Source organism: Panicum hallii, chromosome 1 (assembly GCF_002211085.1).
Source record: "Panicum hallii strain FIL2 chromosome 1, PHallii_v3.1, whole genome shotgun sequence".
Taxonomy (NCBI): domain Eukaryota; kingdom Viridiplantae; phylum Streptophyta; class Magnoliopsida; order Poales; family Poaceae; genus Panicum; species Panicum hallii.
This window is the reverse complement of record NC_038042.1, coordinates 43,492,577-43,502,678: the sequence shown is the minus strand read 5'-3', so window position 1 is coordinate 43,502,678 and position 10,102 is coordinate 43,492,577.

The following is a 10,102-nucleotide window of genomic DNA, read 5'->3' as shown; positions in this document are numbered from 1 at the left end:
ATTCGAGTTCCAACCAAAATTGTTGAACAAAATAAAATATTGGTAGAACTGGACCTCTCTTATGTTGAATATCCTATCAAGGTTCTTGATCAAAAGGAAAGGGTCACTAGAAGAAAAGTGGTTAAATATATAAAATCCAATGGAGCCATCACACAGAAGAGGAAGCCAGTTGGGAAACTGAAAGCTATTTAAACCAAAATTTCCACGGTTTTCTAAATTCACTCAATGGTACACGCACTTTCCACACTAGGCGTACTTATCCGAATCTTGGGATGAGATTCTTTTCGAGGGGGAATGCTGTAACACGTAGGTGTTTAAAATCCTACGCAAGAAAATCTAAACATAGCATCATGCATAATAACCCAGAATTATTGAAACAATGCATCTAATTATGTGTGTGCATATGCATGCGTATGAATGTGTATGTGCATGTGTATGTTTATGTGCATGTGAGATTTTTCCTTTTGTGTTTATAATCTTTCATGCTCCACTTTTTTTGAGAAATGTAGTGTAAAAATAGACTCATATTTTAGTGCCTTACAAGTTTACTTAAACGGCCTTTTGCAAATTCAAATTTTAAACTCATAAAAAGAATAGGAATTCAAATCCTGTAGTCTTGAATTTAAAATAACTTCTAAACTAAAACTCAAATGAACTTTGATACAAAATGAAAGTCGTAGATTTTTAAATTCCTTGCAACTTTCGTGTTCAAGTTTTTCAAGTTTCTATATGGAATTTTGAGAAAAATTTAAATTAAATCCCAGCCTTCTTCTCTCCCCTACCCTGTTCTATCCCGTTGAGGGGCAGCGGCCGCTGGCCACATGGCCGGTAGTGCCTGCTGGCAGCAAGCAACCATAGGACAGCGCCCTGACAGGCCCCGACTGCCCCACGGCCAAATCGCCTTCCCTTGCCCCGAATCCACCCATGCCCAACGCGCACACGGCTGTCGATTCCCGACGGCCGAGCCACGACACGTCGGTGACGCTGCGCCCTTGCCGCGGCCTTGTCCTAGCCAGACCTCCTTGAAAGGATCGATGGACCAAGAGGGGGGTGAATTGGGCCTTTTTCAATTTCTAAAACAAGGTAAAGCAACCTTAACCTATGCAAAGTTAGAAAGGCACCAATTCACCAACCGAGTAACTAAACTACCTACGCAAGCTAGGAAAGATAAAAGGAGGTAAAGCCTAGCAAGGTAGAGCAAAGTAATGATCCCTAAATCAAGCACATGAATAAATTGCATGAAAGATAATGCTTGAATAAGTAAAGTGGATAAGAGACAACCGGATTTTTCCCGTGGTATCGATGTGTTGGCACACACCCCTAGTCCACGTTGTGACACTCACAAAGAGTTTTGTCACCTCCCAAGTCACCAAGACGAGGGCGCTCACTAAGAGTCTCCGTTCACCATCCCGGTGTGGTGGAGATCAAGCCACGTACAATCTTCTTCTCCGGGCTCCCACAATCCTTGGCAAGCTCCGCGAGAATCACCTCGATCACCAAGATCGCCTAGGTGATGCCAATCACCAAGAGTAACAAGCTAAGACCTTCACTTGCGCAAGAACCGATCACCAAGAACGGATGCACACAAGCTTCTCTCTTCTCAAGTCCTTAATCTTGCTTCTTGATTGATTGAATTGAATTGGAATGTGAAATGATGAAGCTCAAGGTGGCTCTTGACTATGGTATGAGTATTTGGATGTTGCCTGATGTCAAGAGTAGTAGAATGACCCATTGGAGGGGTATATATAGGCAGCTCACACGAATAGAGCCGTTGGAGAAAAAGCTGCAAGAAAACTGCGTAACGCCGGTTAAACCGTCGTACCTCCAATAGTCATCGTCGGTTTAACCGGTGAATGTAAACTACCCCTTCTGAAAACTAGCCGTTACAACTTGGGCAGATTAACCGACGTATCATCGGTTTAACCGGTGAGTGTAGTTGTCCACTGATCAACTGAAAAACCAAGTCTCTGGACAACTGCACCGACGTCCAATTTCAAATATCGTCGGTTTAACCGGTGTATTGATTTGTCCAGACTCTGCTGAACTCGTTTAACCGACGTATATAAAAGTTGAAGCGTCGGTTAAACCGGTGTTAAGGATTTTTCCTGATTTTGCCTTTTCTGACTTGAGTCTTGAATGAAATCCAATTATTCTTGAGATATGAGTTGAGAACCACTTATTTGAGCTTCTAGAAATCTGAGTGACCATTGTGTGCATCCATTTTTAAATGACCATGTCCATGCTCAAGTTACTTAGCCTAAACCCCTCTTAATAGTGCGATCACTACAAAACTATAAAACCTATACTAACCTCAGTGTCCTTCTCAACCTTATGACACTTAGGACTAGAAAGATCCTTAGTCTTGACATATTACTGAGTTGAATGCCGAAATTGCCTTTTTGAATAATGAAAATTAGAGGCCTCTTTGACATATGACCAAATGAGCGATAATGATCTATAAAGCTGCACAAACTCATTAGTCACAATAATGGTTGTCATTAATCACCGAAACATACCTTGAGGGCCTAGATGCTTACAATCTCCCCCTTTTTGGTGATTGATGACAACACAAAACATAAATAACGAGAGAGCGAGAAAGATAAGGCAAGAATAAACACAAGCAAACTCGAAAAGAGAGAATCAAAGAACTCAATGGCTCAAACGAAATCCATAGATATGTCTCAAAAACTCAGCATGCTCAAACGATAAATGTACATATCCATGAACTAACACAAAATATGATACAATATGAAACATCAAATATGTCTCAAAAACTCAGCATGCTCAAACGACAAATGTACATATCCATGAACTAACACAAAATATGATACAATATGAAACATCAAAGTCCTGATCACTAGCTCTCTCTAACTCTACCCTCCCCCTGACTCTCACTTCCCTCTCCCCCTTTGGCATCAAAGCACAAAAAGGAGCGAGCTACGGATCCAGCTGACGTGGTACGGCAAGGAAGCGATCTGGGTCATCGTCGTCGTCGTTGTCGGACGGTGGATCCTCAGTGACGGACGGGAGCTGCTGATCAGAACTGCCTGCTGGCGCTGAGCTGATCGGAGGAGTGGCAGTCGTGGAGGCTCGTGTGCTGGCACTGCCTGGAAACGGGTCCGTAGAAGTAGTGACCGGCTCAGCAGAAGATGTGTCAACATCTGAAGTGGTAAGTGCTGAAGCTGCCGGCTGTGTCGACTGCTGAAGCAAGGAACCCTCTCCACCTCCCCCTGAAGGTAAAGGCTGTGGTACTGCTGGGAGGGCGACTGTGTGAACTGCTGAGGGAGACTCCTGGAAAAGTGAAGTCGCTGGCAGTGGAGAGAAGGAAGGGCGACCCGCAGACCCAAGAAGTGCTGACATCGAGAACATGGTCTCCGGGGTCGCTGAAGTAGCTGGAGCAGTAGAGGCTGGAGCAGGTGTAACTGCAAGTGGAGGTGCTCCAACACTCTGTAGGCCTGGCTGACCTGGCTGCTGCGGGGCGAGTCCGGTGTGAGAGTAAAGCTGTGAGATCATCCCGAACATCGCCATCATGCCCTGCTGCATCTGCTGGAACTGAGCGTCTGTCCTCTGAGAGACTCTATCAATAAGACTGACAAAACGCTCCTCTGTCGCAGCTCGCTCTCGGGCGGCCTCCCTCTGTATAGCTGCAAGCTGGGCCTCATGGGCTCTCCTGGCCTCCTCCTGTGCACGACGGTCCTCTCTCTGCTGTGTCACTAGCTGCTGTCGAAGTGCGGTGAGCTCAGACGGCTGAGACACCTGGGACTCTGAAACAGTAGCGGCAGCAGCTGACAATGGAGCTGACTCTTCGGACCCCCCTGCCTCATGATCATGACTAGCTGGGGCTGGTGCAGGGAAGTACTCCTCGTCCTCGGAGGAGTCTGACTCAAGATCGGACCAATGTATCTCATCCTCTCCTCCAGGAAGCTGTGCCTCGGCGGCTAGCAATGCCTCATCCTCCTGGGCCACTCGGGCCTGTGCCTCGGGTGTCAACTGTGCCATAGCAGCTCGATCTGCCTGTCTGCCTCTCCTCCGGTCCGAAGGAGCTGTCGGACGGTAAACTGGAAACCAAGGAACCTCGTCCTGACGGTATACTGCACTGACTGGTGACTCAGCTGGCACAATCATAGAGCAGATAAAACTGATCCAGTGAGCATATGGAAACTGACGCACGACACCCATCCCGTCAGTGATGACATCCTCAATCTCAGCCAAGATAAAGTCAACAATGTCAAACGGCTCGTGAGTAAGGATGTGAAGAAGCAGTAGCTGCTGCAGACCTGTGAACCCCTCTGGGTAGCCACTCCTCGGGAGCAAAGTCCTCCGGAGTGCCATGTGAACTGCGTATGCCTCTGGGGTCAGCAGGCTGGGAACTCTGGCGTAGGAGGCCGGGAAGGGCTGGCGGAAGCACTGAGAGATCGCCTCGTGAGAAGGTGCAATCCCGCCAATCATGGCTCTGCGCGGTGGATCTGCATCACCATAGACCATCTCGTGCAGGGAGACGTCAACCAAGTCAACTCCAAGAATCCCTGCTAGTGTCGCCCTGGACAGACCAAAGACCTGGCCTCCAAACATGAAATGTACAGCTCTGCGCTCTAGGGCTATCCAAGCTGTGGCATAAAATACTCGAACCCAGTCCTCAATATATCTGTTCCACTCAATCGAAAGCAACCTGGGCAGTCCCCTGAAGTGAGCAAAGTGCTCCCTGACATCGGCTCCCCCTGCGGCTGTCCTCAGAGATACCCAGTCAAGCACTCTGTGCGGGAAGATCCTGTGGCCCCGCCTCTGGTAGGTCTTGTAGAAACTGGCCTGAAGAAGCGTCCAGAACCTGCGGTCGACCCGGCTGTCTCGTGTCACGGGAAACCACTCCTCCTCCTGAACGCTCCACCTGAGCCTCTTGACCTTCGCCGCATTGGCCTTGGTCAAGTTCTGGAGCAGCACACCTGGCTCCAGACGCACGATAGTGTCCATGCGGAACACTGCGCGCTCGGCCGCTAGGGCCTCGGCTCGACGAGCTGCTGCTGCTGCTGCTGCAGACCTGCGAGGCTCCTGAGGCTGGTGACCTCCTCACGTCCTTGGTCCGGTGCGACGCTCGGTCGCGGGTGAAGTGTCACCTGCAGGGGACGTCTGCCGGGTGCGGTCAGAACGTCGTAGAGTCGGTGACTGTGTGCTCTGCCCCTGAGACTGCTCATCCTCTGTATCTGAATCTATCTCTGCAGCTGAATGTGACTGATCTGACTCGGCTGCTGCTGCTGCTTTCGTGGCTCTGGTGGCCCTGGCACCTCTGACTCTGCCCATGCCTCTACCTCTGCCTCTGCCCCTGGCTGGCGTATCCCTGATCGCGAACGGACGAGCACGGCCTGATGCCTGCTCCTCAGCGGCCTTGGCCACCATCTCGGCCCTCTCGGCCTCCCTCGCTGCACGAGTCCGCTTGCGAGCGGGCTCCTCGACCACAACTTCCTTCTCTTTCCTCTTCTCACGGCCCATCTCGACACTGGGAGTAACAAGGACGCGGCGACGCGGTGGCATGCAGGCGACGCGGTGATGCACGGGCGGCACAGTGGCGTACGAGCGGCGCTGCGGCGGTGGCGGTGCAATGCGGTTGCGTGTGTGCGGCGCAGAAGGCGCGGTGGCGCAGAGGGCGCTGGTGCGGTGGCGCGCGGGCGGCGGACGGCGGCGGCGCGGTAGCAGTGCAGGCGGCGCGCGGGCGCGGCGGGGCGCTCGGAGTGACGCAAGGCGGCGGCGGCGCGGTTGCGTGCGGGCGGCAGACGGTGGCGGCGCGGTTGCGGTGCAAACGCCGCGGGCGGCGGACGGTGACGGGCAACCGAAGGTGAACGGGCGGCACAATGCGGGAGAGAGAGCGAGCGGGCGAGTGGTGGTAGGAGAAATATATGACAGGTGGACCCCGCAGTTTTTCTTATCGCCGGTTGAACCGACGCTTAGGTATTGAACGCCGGTTGATTGCGTCGGTGTAGTTTACCAGAGACTCTGCCAAAACTGCATCTGTACACCGGTTGAACCGATGCTCCGACAATTGAACTCGTCGGTTGAACGACGCAAACAACAGTTGATTTTCAGGACAGATTTGTGATCTGTTCACCGGTTGATCTGATGCTGCAAACTTTGTATACACCGGTTGAACGCTTGAAATGACTGAGCTGAAGCTGAAACTTAGTAACGCCGGTTAAACTGATGGGTATAGATCCATTGAACGTCGGTTTAACCGGTGAAGCCAAAAACCCTCTCTCAGCTTACTCTTCTATGCTAAGTCCAATGAACTTATGAAATTCAAATAAACTCAAGTTAATGGACTTGCATAGGCGACTTTACCCCTCAAAGTAAGTATGATAGCATACTAGCTTAAATAATTTTTGTTTTCAAAACCAAGGAAAAATCGCAAGAGAGACAAAGCGCCAAATTAAAATGTATGAGCTATGGCGTAGGAATATTGAAGAAGGAAAGCTTCATACTCATCACGACATTGCTCACTAGGCAATAACGCACCTAACACATTAATCTTTTCACTTTTCATGAATTAAGATCTTGTATATAAAACAAGTCTCATTTTCATCAAGTGATCTCCTTTGTGACCTTTACGCATGCAATGATGATGCAAGCTATAACCACATGCGAAAGTAAGGTAAACGTGAAGTGCACATCTATATGACAAGAAATGCATAGCAAGAATTTAAATTCTGCTTGTCAAGTTTGAACCCACGGGAAGCTTCATCATGATGAGCCTTTCTACAAGCCTAGAGGAAAACAAGTGGACCACCACCTCTAGCTAAACCCTTGCTCATCACTATCTTACCATGGTTAGACAAGTGTCCTATATGTATGCTCTTTTTTTTTATATGACATGGCAACTTACATGACGTTTGCCGCATCTAACACATTAAGCTCATTCCTAAGCCTAACAAAAGTACTCTCGTCTAAAGGTTTTGTGAAAATATCCGCCAATTGCTCCTCGGATCTCACACCTTGAAGGGAAATGTCCCCCTTGGCTTCGTGATCACGCAAGAAGTGATGGCGAATATCAATGTGCTTTGTGCGAGAGTGTTGAACCGGATTCTTGGCAATTTTTACGGCACTTTCATTGTCACAAAGGAGTGGTATCTTGTCTAGTTTCACACCAAAGTCCAAAAGGGTTTGCTTTATATATAGAATTTGGGCACAACATGCACCGGCCGCTATATATTCCGCTTCCGCGGTGGACAAAGCCACGGAATTTTGCTTCTTACTCGACCAAGAAACTAGAGAACGCCCAAGCAAATGGCAACCCCCGGAGGTACTCTTGCGATCCACACGGCTTCCGGCAAAATCCGAATCCGAGTATCCCAAGAGATCTAAGCTAGCGCCTTTGGGGTACCACAAGCCTATGCTAGGAGTGTGCTTGAGATACTGAAGGATCCTATTCACTGCCGAAAGATGTGATTCCTTTGGGTTAGCTTGAAAACGGGCACACAAGCACACAATAAACATTATATCGGGCCTAGATGCGGTAAGGTAAAGCAAAGACCCTATCATAGAACGATAGAGGGATTGATCAACCGATTTACCGTCCACATCCAAGTCGAGATGCCCATTGGTTGCCATGGGTGTCTTGATTGGCTTGCACTCATCCATCTTGAACTTCTTCAAGATATCTTTAGTATACTTTTCTTGATAGATGAATGTCCCTTCCTTCATTTGTTTGACTTGAAAACCAAGGAAGAAGGTCAATTCGCCAATCATGGACATCTCGAATTCCCTAGACATCATGGTAGCAAACTCATGGCTTAGTAAATCATTAGTTGAGCCAAAGATGATATCGTCAACATAAATTTGACAAATGAAAAGATCCCCGTTGACATCTTTTATGAACAAAGTGGTGTCCACCCTCCCGATCTTGAAGCCTTGCATAATTAGGAAGTCACGAAGCCTCTCATACCAAGCCCTTGGAGCTTGTTTGAGCCCATAGAGTGCCTTGTGCAACCTATAAACATGGTTAGAATTCCTCGGATCTTCAAACCCGGGAGGTTGCTCAACATAAACGAGTTCGTTAATAAAGCCATTTAAGAATGCACTTTTCACATCCATTTGATATAACTTAATATTATGATGTGAAGAGTAAATAAGAAGGATGCGGATAGCTTCAAGTCTTGCGACCGGAGCAAAAGTTTCACCAAAATCCAAACCTTCGACTTGAGAAAACCCTTTTGCCACAAGTCTTGCTTTGTTGCACACCACCACCCCATGTTCATCTTGCTTGTTTCGAAAGACTCACTTTGTGCCGATGATGTTCTTATCTTTCGGAGGAGCTTCGAGGACCCAAACCTCATTGCGGGTGAAATTGTTCAATTCTTCTTGCATGGCCATCACCCAATCTGAGTCCTCAAGTGCTTCTTCTATGCTAGTGGGTTCAATACAAGAAACAAACGAGTGATGTTCGCAAAATGAAGCATGCTTAGAGCGAGTTCTTACTCCTTTGGAAGGACTACTAATGATTTGACCAATTGGATGATCCTTGGAGATGCGACCATGCTTCACTAGCGGTATTTGCGTGGATGCTTGTTGGGGTGGATCATGAGTGACTTGTGCTTGTGGTGGAACATTTTACTCTTCTTGTTCTTGGACTTGGGGTGTTGGCGTTGACACATTTTCTTGAGGTAGTGGATCAATTTTATGTTGATTTTCATCCACTTGGGGTGCCGTGGAGGTGTTTGGTAAAGATGAGTAAGTTCCTCCCCCTTGATCATTGTCTTCATGCACCTCCTCCGGCTTGTTATCCCCAATGGACATCTTCTTCAAGGCTTCTTCAATCTCTTCATCCCCTACATTTTCATAGCCAACAACCTCCTCTTGGGAGCCATTAGATTCATCAAACTCCACATCACATGTTTCTTCAACTAACCCGGAGGTTTGATTGAATACTCTATATGCTTTGGAGTTTGATGCATAACCAAGAAAGAAACCTTCATCACATCTACTCTCAAACTTACCGAGCCTTTTCTTCTTATAGATGAAGCATTTGCAACCAAAGACTCGAAAGTATGATATATTTGGTTTCCTCCTGGTGATGAGCTCATATGGAGTTTTCTTGAGGAGTCGGTGAGGATACACTCGGTTGGATGCATGACACGCCGTGTTGATTGCTTCCGCCCAAAACTTCTCGGACGTGCCATAATCATCCAACATTGCTCTTGCTAGGGTGATGAGTGTCTTGTTCTTTCTTTCCACCACTCCATTTTGTTGAGGCGTGTAGGTGGCGGAAAACTCATGTTTGACTCCCTCTTCATCGCACCATTCTTCAATCTTTGTATTCTTGAACTCGGTGCCGTTGTCACTCCGGATCTTCATAATTGGAGAATTGTATTCCCTTTGAGCTTTTCTTGCAAATGTCTTGAAGATCTCCGGAGTTTCACCCTTATCGCCTAGAAACATGACCCAAGTGTAGCGTGAAAAGTCATCAACGATTATTAGGCAATAGAGGTTACCACCAATGCTCTTGTATGAAGTTGGACCAAAGAGATCCATGTGTAGTAGCTCGAGCGGCTTGGAGGTAGACAACATCGTCTTGATAGGATGATGTGTTGCAACTTGCTTCCCGGCTTGACATGCTTTGCATAGCTTGTTCTTGTCAAAAGTAACGTCCTTTATGCCGGTGATTATTCCTCTCTTGTGGGCTTTCTTGAGGTTGCTCATGCCAATATGAGCAATTCTTCTATGCCAAAGCCACCCAAGAGACGACTTGGTGAAGAGGCAAGTCATGGTGCTTGTTTGTTTTGAAGAGAAATCCACCAAATAGATGTTGCCATGCCTAAACCCCGTGAATACCAATGACTTGTCTTTTTCATGAGTTACTACAACACCATTCTTGTCAAAGACACACGTTAGTCCAAGATCACATAATTGAGCAATAGAAATAAGATTAAAACTAAGTGCTTCTACAAACAAGACATTTGAAATAGATAAATCTTTTGAAATTGCAATTCTACCCAAACCTAAGACTTTCCCCTTTGAGTTATCACCATAGGTGACATGTTCATGATCGCCGGGGTCTTCAAGAGAGGTGAACATGCTATCATTGCCGGTCATGTGTTGAGAGCAACCGCTATCAAGTACC